Genomic DNA, 21,974 nt, shown 5'->3' on the forward strand with positions numbered 1-21,974 from the left:
ACCATTTGCACCTCCAAAAATGAAATATTTAGGTCTAAATGTAACAAAATATGTTCAGGATCTGAATGAAGAAAACTACAAGACAGGGAAATGTATCAAAGAGGAACTAAGTAACTGGAAGGATATTCCATGATCATGGATAGAAATATTCAATCTTGACAAGATATCTGTTTTCCCAGCTTGATAGATTCACTGCAATTGCAATCAAAATCCAAGAAGTTATTTTGTAGATATTGTTAAACTGATTCTAATGTTTATGTGGAGAGACAAAAGAACCACTGCAGACAACTCAATATACACTGAAAAAAGAAAAAATGATCAAAATGATATGTCACACATGCAAATATATGCACTTACAACATAGCTTTATATATTAAAACAATAACTTACAAGATTATATGGAAGAAATAGAAAAATTAACAACTATGATTAAATTGTTATATATTATTTAAGAAGTGAATAGATCATACAATCAAAACAAGCAAATTATTGGAAAGGTAATCAAAAGTTGTAAGTTTGAATTTATATATATGTATATATGAATATATACATGCATATTTTTATACTAAAAAAGTCCTAGAGTGCATATGCTTTTTGAGCCTGTATGAAAAATAGACTATGTACTAGGCCAAGACAGGAGGTTTCAACAAGGCCACAAAGTACAGACTATTTATGGTCTCTAGCAGAAGTGCAATACAATTAGAAAACAACAGTGAAAATAGTTTTGTAAATTACAGTGTGTTTGAAAATAAGAAATGATAACCTTATATCACCTTTTCCTAAGGAAATTACAAAATATTTAGCACTTAGTGTCAGTGAAAGCCCAAAATGGTTAAAGGTTGGAGGATATAGTTAAGGCAGTCCATCTAGGGGATTTTGTATGTTTATCTATAAGGGAATAAGGAACGTTGAAAATAAATGTGAAATGGTGAAACAAGAGAGTAAAATGAAGAAAGGCAAAAAGAATTTAAGGGCAGGAATGAGTAGGGCAATTCATGCTGATTATCAAAAACAAAGCCAATTCTTTGCTTAGACGTAATCTAGGCAAAAGAATGACTATCTAAAAAGCAAACAACCAATCAGCAAGTTAGGTACAGAAATTTAAGATTTACAAGAGTTATAAAACATTATTGCAAATATCTCTGTGTCAAAAAACTTTAACACTATACATATGAATGAATTTTAGGAAAAAATAGACTTATTTTATACTAAAAGACAGGATAACACAAATTTTCTGTAATACAAATTTTAAGGTCTGACTCAACACACATTATTCTTTAAGGTAATATCAATACTGCTATGAGACTTCTGAATTAATCTGAGGTTTCTGAATATATCCACATAACCTTGTTTAGAAAATATGTTTTACTTGTTATAAAAAATTTGTGGAAAAGATTCAAATGTCCATATTGCTAAAAATCAGGATTGAGACCTTGAACTCATTTTGCCAGTGTTTTCTGAAGACAGGGACAATGATTTGTGCATCCCTGTGTCTCTAGTGTCTCAGTTAGTAATATCTCACATATAGTGAGTCAACACGTGGTTACTGAATGGATGGACACGTGAAGTCAACATATGGATGGACACCACTCTTGAACATAATGTGGTGTGATTAGCAAAAATGTCTAGTTATAACTCAAAGACATTGATTAAAATGAGATGTTAATATTCCTATGAGATGAAGGCTAATATTTAAATGAATGAATAGATTCACTTTGTTTACAAAAATTTGCAAGTATGTGCTATCACTTTAGGGTATCAGGTTTCATATTTAACCACACTGGTCTGGTATGTCCTTGCCTCTTCCTCCAGCTTCTTTTCTGACAACAGAGGTACTGGACTGGTTGTTAGATATCCTGGGTACTACTACTCTTTTTGAAAGTTAATATCATTATATTTATTCTAGGTTCAGAACCGAGAGAAAAGGATGGATGGGGGCAGACATGAGATACATCAAGTCAAAAGTTGAAGGTCATCATATCACTTTTATTGCTGTTAAATCTGATTGGAGACACAACTTTGAATCTTTGGTGAGATGACTTGCTAATATAATTTGCTTGAATTACTCAGATTAACCCAGCAGAATATAATACAGGAAGCCTCCTACAAAATAGGGATCAGGCCAGGAAAACACCTTCCCTGCAGGTAATTATTCCCAAAAGGAGGGAAGGAAGGACTAAACGAAAAATAGACATTTTTTTCCCAAGCATATCACAGAAAGATGTGAAATGTGAGGAAAGAAGTCAGTGATGGTACCCAATGGCTAACTGAAGTCATTCCAAAGAGAAGGAAGCCAGGGAGAAAGGGGCTCACCCCCAGCAGTAAGCACAGCATCCACAGCATTTTGGTTTCTCATAATAAATACCAAATTTAAGATTTCTATCTTTTCTATATGTACAGTGAGACATTATTCAATGTTTCTAGACTAAAGTCTATTCAATGAATAGAAATAAAGGCTGGATGAAAACATAGTCTTACCTGTCCAGATCCACTGAATTCCAGAAGCCCATCCTCTGAAACAGTCTATGCAGGCATGAAAGAAACTAATTAGAAAAGTTGTGGATATCTAGAGAGCCAAGTACACTACATGAATCCAGCAGGTGAATTAACTAAGTTCTGAGTCTGCCAGACTGTTTGCATGGCCCAAAGCAAGTCTCTGCATTAATTGGTAGCATGATTTGGTCAGGCGGCTGGCTGAGCACTATTAGCGATTTCACGCAAAGTAAGAAGCCTATCGTGTTCTGCTCAGCCTCAGATGTAAGGACCCTTCCCCCCATCTATAGATCAATCAGCCTCTTAGAGCAGATAAGATAAACTCTCACAAGGACATTTTCCATCTTCTGAAGATTTTTATCACATATCCTGTCCACAGATATTTATAAAACATAAAGGTGGGTCATAATATAAATAAGGTGATTATTTCCTCACACAAAGGTTTTGAAATAATAAAAATCTGGCGGTTCAACCCAGCCCTGCTGTTTTGTGTCCTTGGTGAACCTTACTTAGATTCAGCTTCCTGAACTCTAAAATTGGATTAAACATATCTACCATTATGTAATCGATACAAGGATTCAAAGAAACCTAAAAACATTGCAGCTATTGTTATTATTAAAACCGTTCAGCAATGCAGCAGAGCACCATGGTCCGGTATTAAAAGTCTGGGCCGAGAGCCAAGGCCCGCGGTCATATGCTAGTTCTTTCTCTTGCTAACATCTCTCTTTAGGACATTCACTTAATTTCCCTGGGCATCATGTATAAAATCACAGAAGAAAAATTTTGGCTTTGGAATTCTATGATTGTAAGTGAAAACCACATCCACTAAGGTTTAAGACATCTCGTTGTCAATTATTTGACATTGCCTTCAAGTTATACTGCTTCTTTTGTCATTTGTTGGTCTCAACCTTGTTTTTCTATTGTTTGCTATATTTGTTTACAATGGCATTTCTAGAAATCTGCGAAGAAATAGCTTATCTGCCAAAGAGTGAGAATTATGGTGAGGACTTTGAAAAGAGCAAGTGCAAAAAGTAGGTAAGCCTGACTTCCTTCAGTGTTCACACCAGAACATGTCTGAATAAAAGAAATTTTATTTATTCATAAGGCCAAATAGATTCTGACTTGAAAGCCCATCAGGCACATAAATTGAGGAAAGAGAGCATGGCAGTCCTAGAAAGAGGGCTAAGAGTTTCCTTAATAAGATTATATTTCAGATTCGGGGTACAGAGGTCCTGAGATTCACATTCTGCAATATATCTAATTAAAAGGGACAGAATTTATGCATGTTTCTGGGTGCAAACTATGTTTAAGCTGAGTCATGTCTGAGTCAATCAGACTTTACACATGCATGGTAACCTCAGCAATAACACATAAAACCAGGATTTTATAAATAAGCCACCAAATTATGTGAAAACACAAATATCTGTGAATCAAAATGGACTAATGCCTTTACTTTTTGGAAAAGTTCTGCTTCAAGCTTACATCTCTTTAGTTTAAGCCAGAATTTACTAAGGGTGATTATCTTAAATCCAAGATTAGAAGTAAGTTCACTAAAAAGAGCAGGACTACAAAAATCAGGTATACTGATCAGGTGCCATAAAGTAACCAGGAAAGAGGGAGAAAAAAGGATTTTGACAAGTAATGTATATGATTTTAAAAGGCTCAACAATCTGGGGCCACTTTTGTAAAGCTAATCAGCCATATAGAGCTAAATAGCTTTCAAGTTCATCTTTGTAACTAAATGGACCTAATTAATCATCAAATGTTAAATTATCATTAGTATACTCTGTTTCAGAATCCACAAAGTATCAATATCAAATTTAAAATGTACTAAAATTTTTTAAAATATTAAACATACAAATAAAGTCTTTCATTAGAAGAGATTACATTTACGTGAAATGCTTTGTTTCTATAGAATACCAAAGAAGTAAGCCATTGTCTCATTCAAGGGGTGATTAAAACTCAAGTCCTTTCAGTGTATGAAATTAACCATCAGAATTTTAAATATATTCAATCCCATGTAAACCTTTGCTTTACTTATCTAATTGTCTGTCTTCCCCTCCATTATTTTTGTCTCAGTTGTTTCTTATATCCACAGCACCTAAATGAATGCTAGCACATACCAGTTGCATAATAATTTTTACTTTGGTTTATGATTCATGAGGAATAAAAGAGTCTTGTGACACCCACTGCAAAACTGGTGCTCACCCCACCACCCCTTCCCTATTTAAGCATCCATCTGTAACTCACTGGGTGCCAACTTGCTCAATTAAAAATCTAACAAAATTAATAAATACGAATAAATTAAGATGACAACTAATTCTAATAGAGCAAATAGTAATGGAACTAATCCTAGTGAGATTTCTAGAATGTTGAATAAAAACTATGATTTTTTGTACAGCCCTGTTAAAATTTTTTACTTTATTTTTTTCTTTGTTTTGTCTCTGTTCCCTTTAGCATTTAGAAAATTAACTAGGTTTCCCTCACGTACAGGAAATAGAACAAAAAATGAACAATTGGGCAGGTTAGTTTTCAAACCTATGAACTTTCTGAGTTTCCTTGTACAAAACGCATGTGCCCACAGACCAAAACTCTACATGAGTTCATGTATAACAGTTTGGGACTATTTTCTAAGACACACCAAATAAGGTGAGGATATCCCAAAAATGTAACAGATGGAAAATATCACAGTAGCCAAAGAAGATCAAATCTGGTTAAAATATCGTAGCTCCTCTGGCCGGGCTCACTTGCTCCTTCCCGGCCCGCCCCTGCCGCGAGGAACTCCGCTCGCAGGGCCGTGAGATTGACGGGCACCGACCAATTAGGTACCAGGAACGGAGGGGAGGCAAGAATGGCCGTTTTCTCTCCAGCCCTTCCCCTGGCCCCACCGTGAGGCTCTGCAGTGGTGAACACCCACTGATACGTAAATGGACTAAGGCTAGGCAGGAGATTCTGGAAATTCTGCCATTTACCCCACAAATATTAATTTTATTTGTTGAATCCCTACTAAATGTCAATTTAGGTGTTCTGCCTGCTTACCTGTCTATCTGATCTCTTTTAATATCTACAACACCTCTTTATTAGTGTCCTATTGATCCATGAAAATTTCCACAAAATTACTGTCTTAAACAGTGCAAGTGTATTATCAGCAGTTCTGTAGAAATCTGACTCAGGTCTCACTGGGCTAGTATCAGGATATATTGGCAGGGCTGTGTTCCTTCTGGAAGCCCTCCAGGAGTATGAAAGCTGTAGTTAGCCACACATTAACCAGGTTTGAAGCACATCTACCCTTTACTAGAAGGGCAGCTTTAGTAAGTTATGCGCAGGAACCTTATATGTACAATGGATACAATAATTCCTTCTTTGATGCAGGTCTGTGACATTGTGTTTCTAAAGCATCTGCCAAAAGGATTGTCCATAATAACCACCCACCCACATTTGCCCATGATGCGCATCTTGGCCAGTACATTGTGCATTTGTGTTTGCCAGCTTTGTGTCTGTCCTGGAATAAATCACTTTGCCTGTTCAGTCCTCAGTTTCCTCAAGTGTAAAGAAAACTTTAAATAATTGATTTGCCCTGAGGATTAAATGATATCCTGAATATGAAAGCACCTGTACCCTGAGAAGATAGTTCATTTATGTTATTCTGGGGCCACTGTTTTAAATTCAGGAATTCTTAGACCTTAAATGGTTATCAGTGTTTCACATCTCAGAACATCAATGGTTGATGAGCTGTCTCATTTCTAGACCTAACATCACTTAACTAATAAATAAGAAGAACCCAAGAAATATTTCTGAGCCAAAATTCAGAAGTTTTTCCCTAGGCTTCTAAGACCAATTGTCTTCCCCAGTAATACACTCTACAAAAAAAATTCCAAGCCTGTTCTCCAAGGGCAGGTCTGCAATTTCAAACAGACTCGCACTGCCATCTGCTCCTTCTGATAAGAGACTCATCTATCTGTTGAGAAGGTAGAGAAAAAGCACTCTAAGAGAGAATAATGCAACTCTGCAACCCCTAAAGGCTTGCTGGGAGGTTCATGGACATGCACCAACTTATTAGGGGTCAAACCAACATTTTTAGGATGTATTTGGATGGGATTTGAATTCATTGTGACTGCACTCTAAACAGCATTACATACAGCTACTGCTGTAATTTGGACAATGAGCCCCCATCTGCTACCTTTCCATAACAAGGCATTACAAGAGAGAAGTGTGATTCAGGGAATTCACCTACCTCAGTAGCTTTTATGATTTTCAAAAGCAGAAATGAGAGGTGTTCCTCCACAGACAAGGGAATATGTGTATCTGTGGTTGTGTATATGATGTTAGAATAATTACAATCATGTAGCTTGCTCAGAGTAATGAACACCCTAAAGTTAAACTTTCTGAAATAATTCAAATAAAAGATCTTATTCAATTGAAGATAATTAGGACTTTAATCATTAACATGATCTAATTAATAATACAATCTTCATAATTCAGAGTATGTCTACACTGGGTTTATAGTTAGAAAGTGAATTGGAAATATTTACTAACATAGATAGGCTTGTATATGTACAGAAAATTCCTTGAGTTACACAGAAAAAAAATGTTAGTAATACATATTTCTGGGGAGTAGAATAAAATGTTGGATGGTAGGGAAGTTGGAACAGGAGGAATTTTAACATTTTTACTAATTACCTTCCTGTACCCTATTTCAAAATCCTGAACCTATATTACTTTATAATTTTAAAAAACCACTCACCTAATTTAAAAAAAGGGATCGGAAATTAAATCTAATTTGATCTAATCAGTCTAATTTTAAACTAATTTTGCAGTTGGAGTCATTAATCCAAGTTAGTTCTCTTTTCTACCAACAGTACTACAATTGATATTGAGAGACTTTGTCTGCATGATCTTCCTTTCTCATCAATGAAATCAGAACAGTATAATCAGATCCAGTCCACGTTTCAGAGATGAGTTAAGGCTAAAACCAGATTTACTGCAATAAACTTTTTATTGGTGTTTATCATGTAGTGAACTGGGGTCAAGTGTTTGGCTCCCGAGTCATGGAGTCAATCTGGTTTATATTCAGAAGAAAATTTCCATTTGCTTGAATAATTCAGGTAATTCTACCAACAAAGGCAGCTATTCATTCAAAATACAAAATTACATTATTTAATAAATACTATATGCTGAAAAAACTGCATAAAATTTGTACCTTAAAATAGCTATTTCCTAAATTTTTAGGACAGAATGCCCTGGATGATGAATATTATTGCTCAAAATCTCACATGTGACAGTTCTCCACTTGGCACTCACATTAACACAGTAGAAAAGACTGAGGATAAGAATATGCTTCAGGTCCTTAATTTTCACCTGTATTTTACTCTTTTCTTCTGTAAGACACAATAGCAATTCCTGATTTATATTCTTGAAAGACACAAAATGACCTTCCAAGTTTAAATGGGAAAGTAAGCTGTAAACTAAAGAGATGAATGAAGGCTGCAGTTTCCCTTTGAGTCCTTTTCTTAGCCCCTAATTCTTTTCTCCAGCCAATACTGAGCCTGTCTGTGAGGTCTGTTGTAGAAGGAGTGAAAATCAGTATAAGTGAATGAAAGAATAAATCAAAGAATCAATCAGTCCTGACAATGTTGGCTTCATGACTTCAGCTACAAAGAGAGAAGAGAAAAGATACTTAACTTGTTTCAAGGTAGAGGAAGGCAAAAAGTGGATGTAGCTAACAGGGAAAGTCTTCACAAAGTTTGCATAATCTGTGATTTTCCAGGGTTCTATGAATGTTCAAATCATATCGTTCGCACTCACATAACACTGGTGGTGCTTCAGGAAGCAGTGTGTGCATATACATAATATATATATATATATGTTAAAATACATACTTTACTTGTAAGTTTCATATTACTAGTAGGTGTGTTATAAATTACAGAGTCATCACCTTCTAGCTGGTTCACATACGCTGGGGTAGAACTGTAGCCTCAGTAGAAAGCATCAGGTGGGATAATGAAACATTATTATGACCAAGCAGGCAGAGGCCTCTTCTTTGCACAGGTATTTAGAGACTTATAGGAACACACACATCCTTCCCCAGTAGGAGATTCTTTCCTCAAGCCAATGACAAGTTGATAACACTGTACTACCTAGTACATTCCTGAAGCCTCTTCCCCAAGGAGGCCACAGTGTGTTGCAGATATTGTTTCATAACTCTCCAGGTTTCTGTGAGCTTTGGAGGAACTATGGATTATTACAGTCACTCAGCAGAAGCAGGGCACAAAGACGGCATATATATGCCTAGAAAAACAGGAAGACGGCTCTAGGGCTTCAAAGTCATCTCAGTGAGTCTGTGGTTTTGTTTGTTACTTTGGGATTTGTTTTCTCATAACCAGGCCGACTGTTTTGCTCCTGAGATCTGGAGACCAACAGCATAGGCACCTCCTGGGAATCTGTTAGGAGTCAGACTCTGAGGTCCCACCTCAGACCCACTGATCTGCAACCTGCATTTTACCAAGATACCCAGTGATGTGTGTGCTCATGGAAGTTTGGTCTTTTTAAGTGTATTTTTTATTGAAGTATGGCTGATATATAATATTATATTGGTTTCAAGACACAACAAAGTGATTTACAGTTACCCACATTATTAAATCCTCACCCCAACTAGTGCAGTTACTACCTATCAACACAGAAAGATGTTACAGAACCATTGGCTATATTCTCCAAGCTGCACTTCCATCCCATATATTATGATAGGCCTTCTGTGCCTCTTTATCCCTCTCACCTTCTCCAGCCACCCACTCAACCCCTCCCTTGGTAACCACCAGTCACTTCTCAGTGTCAATGAGCCTACTGCTGTTTTGTTCATTTTGTTTTGTTTTGTTTCTAGATGTAAGTGAAATCATATGGTATTTGTGTTTCTCCACCTGGCTTATTTCACATAGCGTAATACCCTCTAGGTCCATCCATGTTATCACAAATGGCAGGATTTATTGTTAAGGCTGAATAATATTCCATTGTGTATATGTACCATCTCTTCTTTATCCATTCAGCTTTCAATGGACACTTTGGCTGCTTCTGTATCTTGGCTATTGTAAATAATAAGGCAATAAACAAAGGGGTGCATACATTTTTTTGAATCAGAATCTTTTGTTTTCTTTCGGTAAATTCCTAGAAGTAGAATTGCTAGAGTGTATGGTATTTCTATTTTTAGTTTTTTGAGGAACCTCCATATTATTTTCCACGGTGGCTGCACCAATTTATATTCCCACCAACAGGGTAGAAGGGCTCCCTTTCTCCACATCCTCCCCAACACTTGTTATTTCTTGCCTTTGAGATAGTGGCCATTCGGAGTCTGAGACGTAAGGGACTATAGCATTATAAAGGCCTAATGGCTTTTTCTTTTTTTCTTTTTAAAATTCTTCCCACACATACATGTGACAGATACTGGATAGCTATGGACCAAAGTTATTTCCCTTTCCTTCCGAGCATGCTGCTTGATTACATTTCCTGCTTTCTCTTGCAGTTGGGTATGGCCATATGATTGAAGTTTGGTCAGTTAAACATGGGTGGAAGTGATAAATATTCCTTTTAATTTTAGCCCATATGAACCTATGCCCTTTCTCTCTTATTCTCATGTCATTTACAGAGTAACTGGGGAAGTGGTGACTGTACTGAAGCTAGCAGAACTTTCACCACTTGGATGCCTTAATGACCATAAGGAGTCCAGGCCCTCTCCATTTTCCTCCCCCCACCTGCCCCCCGGTAACCTGGGACTGTGTAGGAGCAAATCGGACATGTTCTTGGTGTTTAGTCATTTGAGTTTCAGGGTTTATCTGTTAGGGGGATAATATTACTGTAAAATTTTAAACATTTTGGGAGACAGTGATTTAAAAATAGTTACTTGAATTGTGATACAGTTAAAAGATTGATAGTTGCCCAATATGGGCTCATTTTGGCCCTTGCAGCCGAAGGACTGCAGTCTTCATTCCTTTGGACTCTCCCTTTCTTCAAAACTTCCTTATTCATATCTCCTTCAAATCTATTATTCATAGCCTCTGAGCTTCTATTGCTCATTTTATCACCTAATCATTCTCATTTTCAGAGTCAGGGAAAAATGACAGGTCATGGTTCCAATATGGTAGATGCACAATGCCCCTGATCTATGTCATTACTTATGTATAGCACCAGGGGGACCATGGCGATTTATAAGCATACTAGCATGCTTATTCATTTTTCTTTTGGAAAATAAACTTAATAATTCATGTATCTATTCAGATGTTTGTTTATTTAGTCTTTATTATAAGGAAGCACTTTTATAAAAATTAGAAATTCCACATTGGCAGAAAAAAAAATCATCTCTTCTGATTGACAGTTTTAATAAATGATTTATAATTAGCTCTTTGATTTCTTGTTATGAATGGTTTCCTCAAATACCACACTAACAGACATAGAATAAACACAGTTTCTATTTCAAATAGAACTTTGCATTCATGTGGAGAAAATGGTCTACAATGGAGAATCATTATATACCATTTTATAAGCATTCCTTTGTAGAATAAAACCATAAAGTGGGCAGGGTCCGACTGGGTGCTACCCAGCAAAAGTCATTTGCCAGCCATTCACCAGCAGCAACATTTTATTTACAAATGTAAACACTTATTGCCAAAAAGGGAAATGTGACCTTACTAAGGAAACACTAAGACTTTTCAAATAAAAAGATTTTTGAAGAAAAGAGTAAAATAGGATGCTCATTCCTCTTTCTCTTTACTTGTTTTACTTATAAAATTATTCACAATTTTATTAGAAAATCAGTGTTGATCAATATACATAATTCATGTAAAGTGATTTGCTTATGGTACTTAAACTTAATTCATTTGGGACTAATAAGACAAGGTCTTGCCGATTCATTCAGTTCTACTTATCATTTTAGTAGGTCCACAGTCTACTTAAGATACTTTCCTTGACTTCTGGTTAAAACCTGTTTTAAATGATTTGACATGATTGCTGAATTAAGTCTTCCTTTTCAGCTTCCTTCCTGGATGGGAACGAACACTTGCTCTCCGCCTGCCCGTCTCCAACACGAATCCCCCGTGACTGGGGGGCGCTTGGAGCGAGCCACTCAGAGAGAGAGCAGATGTGGGGGTCATTGCCACCTCCAAATTCCATTAGAAATACCCACTTTGTCTACCCAAAGCCCACACTCTACAAAACTGATCTTATTTACCCACTCTCCTTGTTTCCTTCTCTAATATTAAGCTAACCAAAGTTATTCAAAGATGTTTTCTCCCTTCCTATATCTTTTATCCTCTTGTAAATTATAAGGGAGAAGGAGGCAGGGACAAAAATGAACAAACACGTCAAAGAGAACAGTGCACCTTTGCTTACGCTGTATTTAATGCCACGGCCTTGGAACCAAACATTCTGCTTGGGAGGAGGCATGAGAAACCTTAATCAGGGTTTCGGAACTTAAACCCGGAACTACCACGTTACTGATGCTGTTGCACTGAAAGCTGGTTTTGGATTGTTCTCCTTGAGCAAGACATACAAGTAAACCCCCTTTGTTCATTCCTAAAACCTGGAGAAGCATAAGGGGAATATTATAGCAGAAAGCTCCATTTCTCTCTTCTCAGAGAAGCTGAAGAGGCATTTTTGTGTTTGTAATGTCTGGGTTTTACCAGAGAGATACCCAAGGAAGAAAAATGAGGCTTTGTGAATTTCCAGCATTTGTAGTGGGCAATCAAACGTAGTTGTCTGAGAAGAAATCGTGAAAGAATAGAATACATGCTGTCAAAACTGAGGGCTGAAAAGAGAACCACTGGGGTCCCGGAAGGAGAATTTTGGAGGAAAGATGATCTGAGTCCAGATGTGGATAGATTGTTGAGCCCTATCCCAATGTAGTTCCAGGTTTGATTCCAGATCCGAAGGGGGCTGGTGGCAGTAGACTGGGAAACAACACCCCCCCACACAAGACCAACGCCCACCACTCCCACACTGCCATGTGAGAAGGCCTCTCAGCATGTCCTCGTTTGCCATCACTGTCATATAATCAGAAAGTTAGGATAATTACAGAAAACTATTCTGATATATTTGAAGACTTAGAGAACTACTGGACCTGTACTAGTTTAGGGACGAAGCCTAAGCATCTAAAATTTGTAAGCAGAATTTAGTAAAAATTAAAAATTTGGCAACTAAGAGGAATGGATACACCTATTACATGTATTATGTTTTCAGCAATATCCTAATGCTATGTGTACTTACTTCCAATTCCAACAGATATATTGAATAAGTAATAAGTGTGTTAGGCATGTTGTATGTGATAGGCATGTACTATTTCTAATTCTGACAATAACTCAGAGGCAGATATCATTGTCCCCCATTCAGCAGTTGAAGAACTGGGGACCTCTAGTTTTTATTAATTTGACTAAAGTCAAGCAGCTATAAGTGGCAGAGCTGTGATTTAAATCAAGGTACACGTCAGGTACAGTCAGATGTTCATATGTTCTATTAATTTTTTGCTTTTAGAGGACATATGCCCTCACGTTATGTCAAGATGAGATGAGAAATTTTGATGACACACACTTTACTCCCCATCAGCTGTTATTCTTAGTATTGAACAGTGTGAGCAACTTGCTTATTATCCAGCTAAAATGTTCTCTTGGTCATGCCAGCAGACTGGGTATATAAATATAATCTAGCTTTGGTTCACGTATAAGAATCAGCTTACTTGCCTTCCCTATTCCTCATAAAGACTCTAAAAAGATATAAAGGCAATTTCAGGGCGGTATTATCATATGACTGGAGTTAAGCAGGCTCTTGGAGAAATGATAATAGATGTCTTATGGTCATCTCCTAGGAAACAAGTTTCCAAATATCATCCTAACCTAAATTTCAAAGCCTGGATCTTCTGAATCAAATGAACCATTTTTGATATTTAGCCACACACTCCTCCCCCGGCCCTCCCACCACCAGCTGTGACTATGACTAGATCTAATGCACTGACAGAAAATTTTAACTCCAATACCCCCTTCTTTCACTACACCTCCAGCAGTACAACTATATTATTCCCAACAAGCCTGTTCATCAAATCAGAATGTTTAGACTCTAGATTGCCCACTTTCCATCCATGTCCAGTGGTCACTTGGGTCTTTTCTCTCCTCTATAGAGAGTCTGTGATTGAGCATCTGAACTAAACTCTCAACAAAGCTTGCACTTTCTTACAGCTTTATTTTTTCTTTGCACCCATTCAGCAAAATTTCAGCCTTGGGTCCTTTTTCTAACTAACCATCTCCAAGTTACTGAATGCTAGGACATACATTAGAACTAAACTGATATAAGTTAGCACCAGTAAAATAGCAATGAACTTCAGTTACAGTTTTAGCTCATCTATTCATTCTACTTATTTCTATTATCTTGCTTTCTCATTCCTTTCAAGTATTCCTGAAATTCACCTCTCCTCTAAAGTCATTTCAATCTCCATCAATTTTGCTTTCAGCAGACAACCTAAAAATAATAATCTCTCTGATTTTCTTTCCATTCTAACTCAAAAAAGTCTGTTATCACCATTCTTCCCCCTGCTCCTAGCTGGAAATGCGAGAGAACAATGCAGTCTGCTTCATAATGACCTGGTTTATTCAGAGTGCCATGGAGACCAAGACCTTCCAGCTTTTGTTTTTTTTCCAGAACATTGTTCCATCTATTCTGTTCACTCTCCAGCTGCTCCTTTTGCAACCTATAAACATATCCAAATCTCTATTTCATCTTCAAAACATCTCTCTTAACCATGTGTCCTCTTTATACTTCTGAACAAACATTTTGCCTCCTCACACAAATGGTGACAAGAAGCAAGCACGTTTACTGTTTCCACCTTCTCATCTCACTTCACTCAACTGATTCCAGAATTCAGCTTTCATCCTTACCACACCCTCAAAGCGGCACTCTCTAAGGTCACTGGAGACGCCCTGATTCCCACACCCCGTGAACATGCCTATCCCAGTCTACTTGACCTTGCTAACCATCTCCGCTATGTGGTCACAGCTTTCTAAACCTTCTTTATATCCTTGTCTTTGTGATTCTGTATTCTTCTGGTTTTCCATACACTCCTCCAATAATTCCTATTCTGTCTCTTTTTGAAAAAAAATATACTCGGCCATCTTTACAAATTGCTTTGTCTTACAGTGCTCTTTTATCACCAACTCTTTTTATTCTATTCCTGTTTCTTCTTCTCTCATGGGTTTAACAGCAACCTGTATTGGCTACTGCTAATCTATATATCCATATCATTTTTCTGCCCTATCTTTAGATATATTTAGTAAAAGAAACAACACAGTAATTTAAGAAAATCTTTTTCAGCCAGATATCCTGGGTTTATGTTCTGGCTCCCCTACTTAGTTACTGTGTAATTCCGAGCAGATTATTAAACATCGCTAAGCCTGTTTCCTCATGTGTAAAATGGAAACAATGGTAGTATCTGTTTTGAGGTTTAATACACTTATATAAATAAGATGCTTTGAATAATACCAGTCACACTGCAAGTGTTACATATGCAAAAGCTAGTTGTACTAATAGCATTTTTAGAAATGTGTGCTTTAAATGCCTCCCAGCCACCTCAAATTCCAAACCTTCAGAACTCATCCCATGCTGTTTCCCACTCAGCCGTCATCCATCCACTCTTATAAGCTAACAAAATTCTTTTCTTTCTTCAGCTCATCCCCAATTCTAATCACTTTCCAGATCTTCTGTTTTTATTTCATAAATACTGCTTGGATCTGTCTTTTTTTTTTGGCTGCTCCTCTTTGATTTATTTTACAAGCTTATCCTCCCCTATCTGGTCATCAATATCAGCAGTTCTCAAGAACTTTATTCAGCATTTCTCAAGAACTAGCCCTTTGCCCCTCTATACTTTCTTTTCAGTAAATTTCTGCCCAAACATAGTTTTCATCCTTTTCTTTATGCAGTTTCCAAATTTCTCTTTCCAGCAAATTCTATTCTTATGAGCACCAGATTTAAGGGTTCACCAGCCTCACTGACACAGTGAATTAGATGTTTTGAAGGCATCTCAAGCTTCTGTATTAAATCTGATTCTCCCTCAGTCTCCTTGTCAATGACCAGCACCAACACTCACCAGTTTCCACAGGACAGATGCTCGTTTCCCATGCTCAGTGCCTCCTCTTCTGACCACTGCAACTTCCCCCAAATCTAATCTGCTATCAAGGGCTATAATTTTTCCTGCTAAACACCAAATCTCTTTTGAAAATGTCTATTTCCACCTCCAGCTGCCTCGCTGCAGCCAGAGCCCTCCCAGGGCTTCCTCCAAGACTCCCTCACCTCGCTCTCTCGGCACTTGGTCCACTGCCCACGGCGGGCTACCTGTGCCAGGGTTCTCAGAGCTGAGGCCTCTGATGGTGGCGATTCCCCAGACCCAGCGCTCATTAGGTTCTTCTCTTAGGAATAGTTCTTCCATGGCTTGATACTGGACTTAGATACAGGACATGATGAACAAAAGCTGCAATGTCTGGCCTCTACCTCACTCATTTCTCCCCCAGCTGCATTTGATGCTGCCCCTCACCACATGTTCTGCACTACAGCCTTTCCACCATATCTTCTTACCATCTCTAAGCTATACAGCTTCTCTAAGCTATCCCTCCAACTACAGATGCTTTGCATTGGACGTACTGTGACAGGCACCATGGGGGCACCACTTCAGCTCTTGCATCGTCCCCTGCAGTGACCTGGTCCATGCATGCCTTGATCAGCTTCCCACAGGTGTGTCTGACAGCACCTAGTGTTGGCCTTGACCTGATGCTAATATTTAGGCATCTTTCTCTTCCTGTCCAGTGTCTTCTCTGATGCCAATGCTTGACACTCGACTGAGGTGCACTTCAGAAGCTCTTGCACTAGGCTCCAGTGGGACCCCCAGGGTGAGGCACTTGGGGTTTTCCTCCTTGCCTGTTCACTCCCCCCACCCCTGGCTTCTGTTCCTGGGGATCACGTCCTGATAAAATATTTTCATGCAAGCATTTACCTCAAAGGCTGTGCTTTGGAGTAATTCTGGCTACAACACTTATGTTTTATCCTGACTTAAAATCCTTCCTCTGCCATGTTTACCTGGTTAATGCTCAGTAATGCTTGGACCTTTCTGAGATGTCTACCTTAATGCCAACATTCTCCTTTCCTTGACTGCACATTCTTATAGCACAGTTCTCTTCACAGTTGATTCAGGTTGAATTTTATATTCATTTGTGCCAGGGAGCAGCAGCCATTTCTATAATGAGCTTTTTAGCAAATGTTTTAGGCTTTCTTGGCCATAGAGTATAGAGTCATTGTCACAACTACTGGACTCTGCTGTTCAGTAAATTAAAAACAAACAAACATGAACAGATATGGCTAGTTTCTAGGAAGACTGTATTTACAAAAACAGATACATATTAGTTTCCTGGAGCCACCATAAGACAGTGTCTTAAAAAACAATAGATATTTAATATTTCACGTTTCTGGAGTCTGGAAGGTTGAAATCAAGGTGTCCTGGTGCCATACTCTCTCTGGCACCTCTAGAGGAGAATCACTTTCTTGCTTAGTCTAGGTATTTTGTGGAATCCTTAGCGTTCTTGGGCTTCTAGATATGCCGCTCCAGACACACATATCACATTCCTATTTGTATGTCTCTCTGTGTCCAAATTTCCCATTTTCATAAGGATAGCACACTATTGGGTTACAGCCCACCTTAACGACCTCGTTTTGACATTATTACCTCTGTAAAGACCCTATTTCCAAATCAGGTCCCATTCTAAGGCATTGGGGATTAAGACTTGACATGTTTGGTGAGGACATAATTCAACACATACAAAGCTGAAGGCCAAATTCAACCTAAGAGATACTGTTCGCCAGTTCCTGATTATGTGATTATTTTGTTATCATAGTATAAAAATCTGAGAACAGAGAATATGTCTGGTTGCCTAACTTTATATTCCAAGGATTTAAGATATTACCTAATATGAAGAAAGTGCTCAATAAATTTAGCTGAAAGATAAAAATGGCACAATTCAGTCTCAACAACCTTATGCTAGATTATTAGTGAGACATTCTAAATGTTCTTTTTCTACACTCCATGTTGTCCAAAATCCATTCTCCACAGCAGACTATCTTGAGTGCCAAATTTAAAAAATTCTCTTCCTTACAAAAAAAACTTGAGTGATTTTTATCTCTGTGGATATATTCTAAAATTCTCAAGGGGCATACATTACCCACCTGGTGACCACCAGCTACTTGTCTATCCTCATCATCCATTGTCCATAGGTTGACATTTTGTGATGCAACAATGTTACAACTGGAAGTTTCTGATACATACCAACCTGTTTTATACTTTAGGCCTTGGTTTATGTTGCTTTCCAGGCTTGAAATTTCTGGCCATTCTCTTTGTCAAACCACCAGTTAGCCCAAAAGAGTCAATTCAGACATTGCCACCGTATTTTTTAAGTATTTCTATTTTCATCCCCATGAAAATACCATAGTGAAGGATAAAGATAGATTTTTATTTGTGTATCTTCCCAGTACTCTATACAATTCCTGGCACAAGGTAGAGGTCTGTTCAATGAATATTTACTGAATAAATTTAAAAAATAGCTGATAAAGAAAGCATGCTGTTGTGAAGTGTTCACTTTCAGCCAGAATGTACTCCTGACAACTCAAATCGAGACGAGGCAGTGAACACTGAATCAGAAACATCTTTTTGGACTTTCCTACTCTGAAGATGCTCACAGTCATTCCTGGTTCATGCAGCTCGAGAGGCGAGTAGGATGAAATGACTTAACTAAATACAGAAAGACTAGGACAGAGGGAATATGACCAAGCAGAAGAAAACAATGTGTTGTGCAAGGCCCGGCCCTCAGCCTTCTGCTCTGTACACCTCTGTCCCCATCCCTCAGCAACTTCCTGTTAACCTGGAAGTTACTACTTTCATCTCTTAACTCCAGTAATATAAATAAATACCTTTGGTACAACTGACAAAATATATTTTAAAAGTTCCTAATCAATAAAGAATTGATTCTCATCTTACCTAAATAAACTGGAGAAATACTCTTAGAGCTAAATACAAAATGTCAGGGTCAGCAAATCAAGAAAAAGGAAAATATAAGAAGGAAAAACAATGGGTTTGGGGCAACTCTTGGATATTTTCTTATACTTTGCATTTTAGTTTTGCATATAGAAATATTTTTGGCAATTTTAAAGTTAAAGAAAATCCACTTACCAAATATTTCATCTATATATATAAAAAGAAGCATTCATAAGACAGCATTTTTTTAATAGAGCCACGATAAACTACAAAATCACAGATGAAATTCAGTGTTATACTGAATATAAAAGAAATATGCTAAAAAGGCCATGTTTTGAAGTTCATAAATAGTTTTGAAAAGGAAAAATTTTAAAGCAGAGTTCCTTTGAGAGAAATAAATCTATTAGGGAAGATAAAAGCATAATCTAAGGTATAAATACATTTTCATCCAATCGGTAAAATACTCTGAGTAAATAGAGGGGGGAAAAATCCCAAAGGCATCTTTACTTTTTAGAAATTCTCTTTTTTCAACAATGGAGAGGTCAGAGACCACATTTAAATATCCAATTCTGACCAACATACATAATTTTTTAAGTCAAAAATAGGCTTTATGGAATATTTTGTAGTTCTTTGGCTATTTCTAGAAAGGAAACTCATATTTGGTTCTTTATCTTCTCATATAATAATATGGGAAAATGATAAAAGGTAAAAATGATAAAAGCTATTACAGCTTTGAAAACATTATTTTTAAATACTTTCTGCTTCCTGTAACTTCCACACAGCTATGAAAATGGCTCTTTGCCAACATCAACTTGCTGGTAGACTCTTCATGATCACCCCTTTAAATTTCCTGTGTGTGTGTGTGTGTGTGTGTGTGTGTGTGTGTGTGTGTGTGTGTGTGTGTGTATACTTGGACGATTGGTCTTTATTTTAATGTCTAAAAGAATTTCATTCAAATGGCATTTCATTTTGCTTATATTAGTAAAATTAAACGGTCTGTTTTCAATTTTTATGTCTATGCTTATTATTTATTTTGATAATGCTTTTAGCTACACTTGAAGTTCTAAACTGCTGTGAGTTGAATGATGTTAAGAGACATCGGTGATGGCATGAGTATGGGTCGGAGCTTCTGTCTCTGTCTATATTCTTTAAACAAATAGAAATGGACTTTTTATGCTTTTAAAGATGTTATGTGGCACTCATTATTTCTACAAGTTTACATAATTGGTAAATAACTCTATACATTTGAGATACAGATGTTACAAGTACGTATCTACACATATTTCACTATCATTTTCCACAGAGCATAAGATGAAGCAGGACAATGTGGATGACACAGCCCCTAATAGGTGTGGGGTCAGAGGCCAAAAGAGCTGATATGCCATTAGATTGAAGAGCTGAGCAAAATCCAGCAGGAGGGAGGTGGTAATGCTTGGTTATTGCATACATGACAGTAATATTCTGCTCCATTTAGCATCTGGAAGAGGGAAATAGAGAGACTGGAAGACACTAAAGGGTGCTCCTTAAAGCTTTAATGAAGAGATGACCAAGACTTACCTCATTAACTTAGTTCTGAGAGATCGTTATTCACAAAGGAAATAGTAGGTTAGAATAGTCACTGCTCCCAAATTTGTTAGGTAAGGACATGTGCAAACTAAGCTAACATATTTATTATTTCATAGTGGTAAAATTAAATCTTGTTTAACAGATAAGATTTTTGTACATTTGTTTTCCTAGAATTAATCCATCCTAAAAAATTTTTTTTCAAGGACACATGAAATATTTTTCTAACTTCATAGCTTCTATGAGCCACAAAAGCAGCTTATTTAGAGGAATATTTAATATTTTTCTGTACTTTCAAATAAATAATTATTGCTATTCCTAAAGTTTGTGAAATTCTCAAGAAATATTTAAAGTCTGACTTCATTTAGGGACAGTAATGGGGATTATATTATAATTACATGAATTGTTATGTAGGCATGAACTCAAGCTTTAATAAACTAAATATAGCATATAGAAAACGTGCACCTCCCACAAACTCTACAAAAATGGCAGAAAAAAATAAAAATAACAGCATAGTCCCATAAGGATGAAGAAATGGGAAAAGGTAGTAGGAGATGTGAGAGGTCTTCAGTATTGTGGCAGCTGAAAAGCAGGTGGCAGAAGCGGCGGCTAACGAGCAGGTCAGAGGAAGCAGGAGGAGGAGGGAGACCAGCCAGAGCAGTCAGTCCCCTGAACGGACCCGAAAGCGTCTGGGAACAGAGGCAGGAGGGGATGTGCGTGGGGGAAAGGGGAAGCAAGGAAAGTAATTGCACGTGATTATAAGGGGCCATTACACCCAAGATTCTCTTCTTGAGGCCCTTCAGTCACAGAATTACCTTTTACCCCGAATGGCAGAAAGCGAAAGTTTTCCTCTATGGAAACGTCCTCTGAGGGAGACCATGCCCCTGCCTGGGAGGGAGGAGCTGAGGGCGGCCGGGAGAGCGGAGGCTCTAATCAGTGCAGGCAGATCAAGGGAAAGCGCGGGTTCCCAGCTGACACCCCAACCCCATTATCTTGCTCAGCAATAAAGTAGACTTAAAATTTCCGGACGCATAAGTAAGACAGTTTTTCCTGGGGAAATAACGCACCCAAGAGGAAAGGCGCAGAGCTGCGGGTCTGGTGGTGGCCGGGCCGCTTTAGGGAAGCCTCACAGCAGCAAAATCTACGCCAACTTTCAAGTTCTTAACTGCTGACAGCATGTTGATCTGAATGTAAGTTAACACTCAGAGATGATCAGGTAGTTGAATGCCTCCCACGTGACACGAAGGCTAAGAAAGTAAACAGAAATGAAGTCACGCAGGAGAAAAAGGCAATGGAAAGAAGAAAATGAAAAGCATTTTTAAAACTAATTTTTTCAGGGAGATAAAAGAAGACATACATCCAGTAAGGGAAGACTGACTTTTAAAAGACATATTCAAAGAATAAGAAAGAGCGTTGAGAAATTAAATATAATATGGAAGAAATATTTCAAATCCATTGGAGATGCTCAAATAGTGTGAAAATTCACCCAGAAAATAAAATTTTAAATAAAAAGATGAAAAATTGGCAAAAAATAGTTAATCCAGAAGGTCTAACATGTGAAAACTAAGAATTCTAGAGGGAGAACATAGAAGGAAAATTATTAAAGGAATAATATTTTTAAAAATACTGGATCTGAAAAATCATTTTCCAAATAGTGGCAAGCAATTAAGTGTTTTTTATAATAAATAAAAAATAAATAAATCTTATTCCAAAGCATACCAAACTCAACAAAACTTATACCAAAGCATCATGAAATTTCTGAACTTTGGAATGAAAATAAGAGCTGAAAAGCTTTCAAAAGGTAAGAAATGTTTCTTAATAACATTAGAAGTTAGGAGAAAGTATCCTCAAAATTCTTAGGAATGATTGTTTTTAAACT

The 21,974-nt window shown here is 37.3% G+C and overlaps 1 long non-coding RNA gene across 7 annotated transcripts in view; it reads right to left on the reverse strand.

Annotated features, from left to right (window-relative positions):
* Positions 1–21,290, reverse strand: part of LOC108391276 (uncharacterized) — a 39,748-nt gene extending 18,458 nt beyond the window's left edge. For 5 of the 7 annotated variants that reach the window (XR_012121107.1, XR_012121106.1, XR_012121109.1 and 2 more), the window contains exons 1-2: positions 21,163–21,290; positions 2,479–2,523 (exon numbers count right to left, since the gene is read on the reverse strand). This is a non-coding gene — a long non-coding RNA (uncharacterized lncRNA). The remainder of the gene's footprint in view (positions 1–2,478; positions 2,524–21,162) is intronic. The other 2 variants (XR_012121108.1, XR_012121105.1) reach the window with 1 other exon arrangement.
* Positions 21,291–21,974: the final 684 nt, after the last annotated feature.

This window comes from Manis javanica, chromosome 9 (genome assembly GCF_040802235.1).
Source record: "Manis javanica isolate MJ-LG chromosome 9, MJ_LKY, whole genome shotgun sequence".
In the NCBI taxonomy this organism is placed as follows: domain Eukaryota; kingdom Metazoa; phylum Chordata; class Mammalia; order Pholidota; family Manidae; genus Manis; species Manis javanica.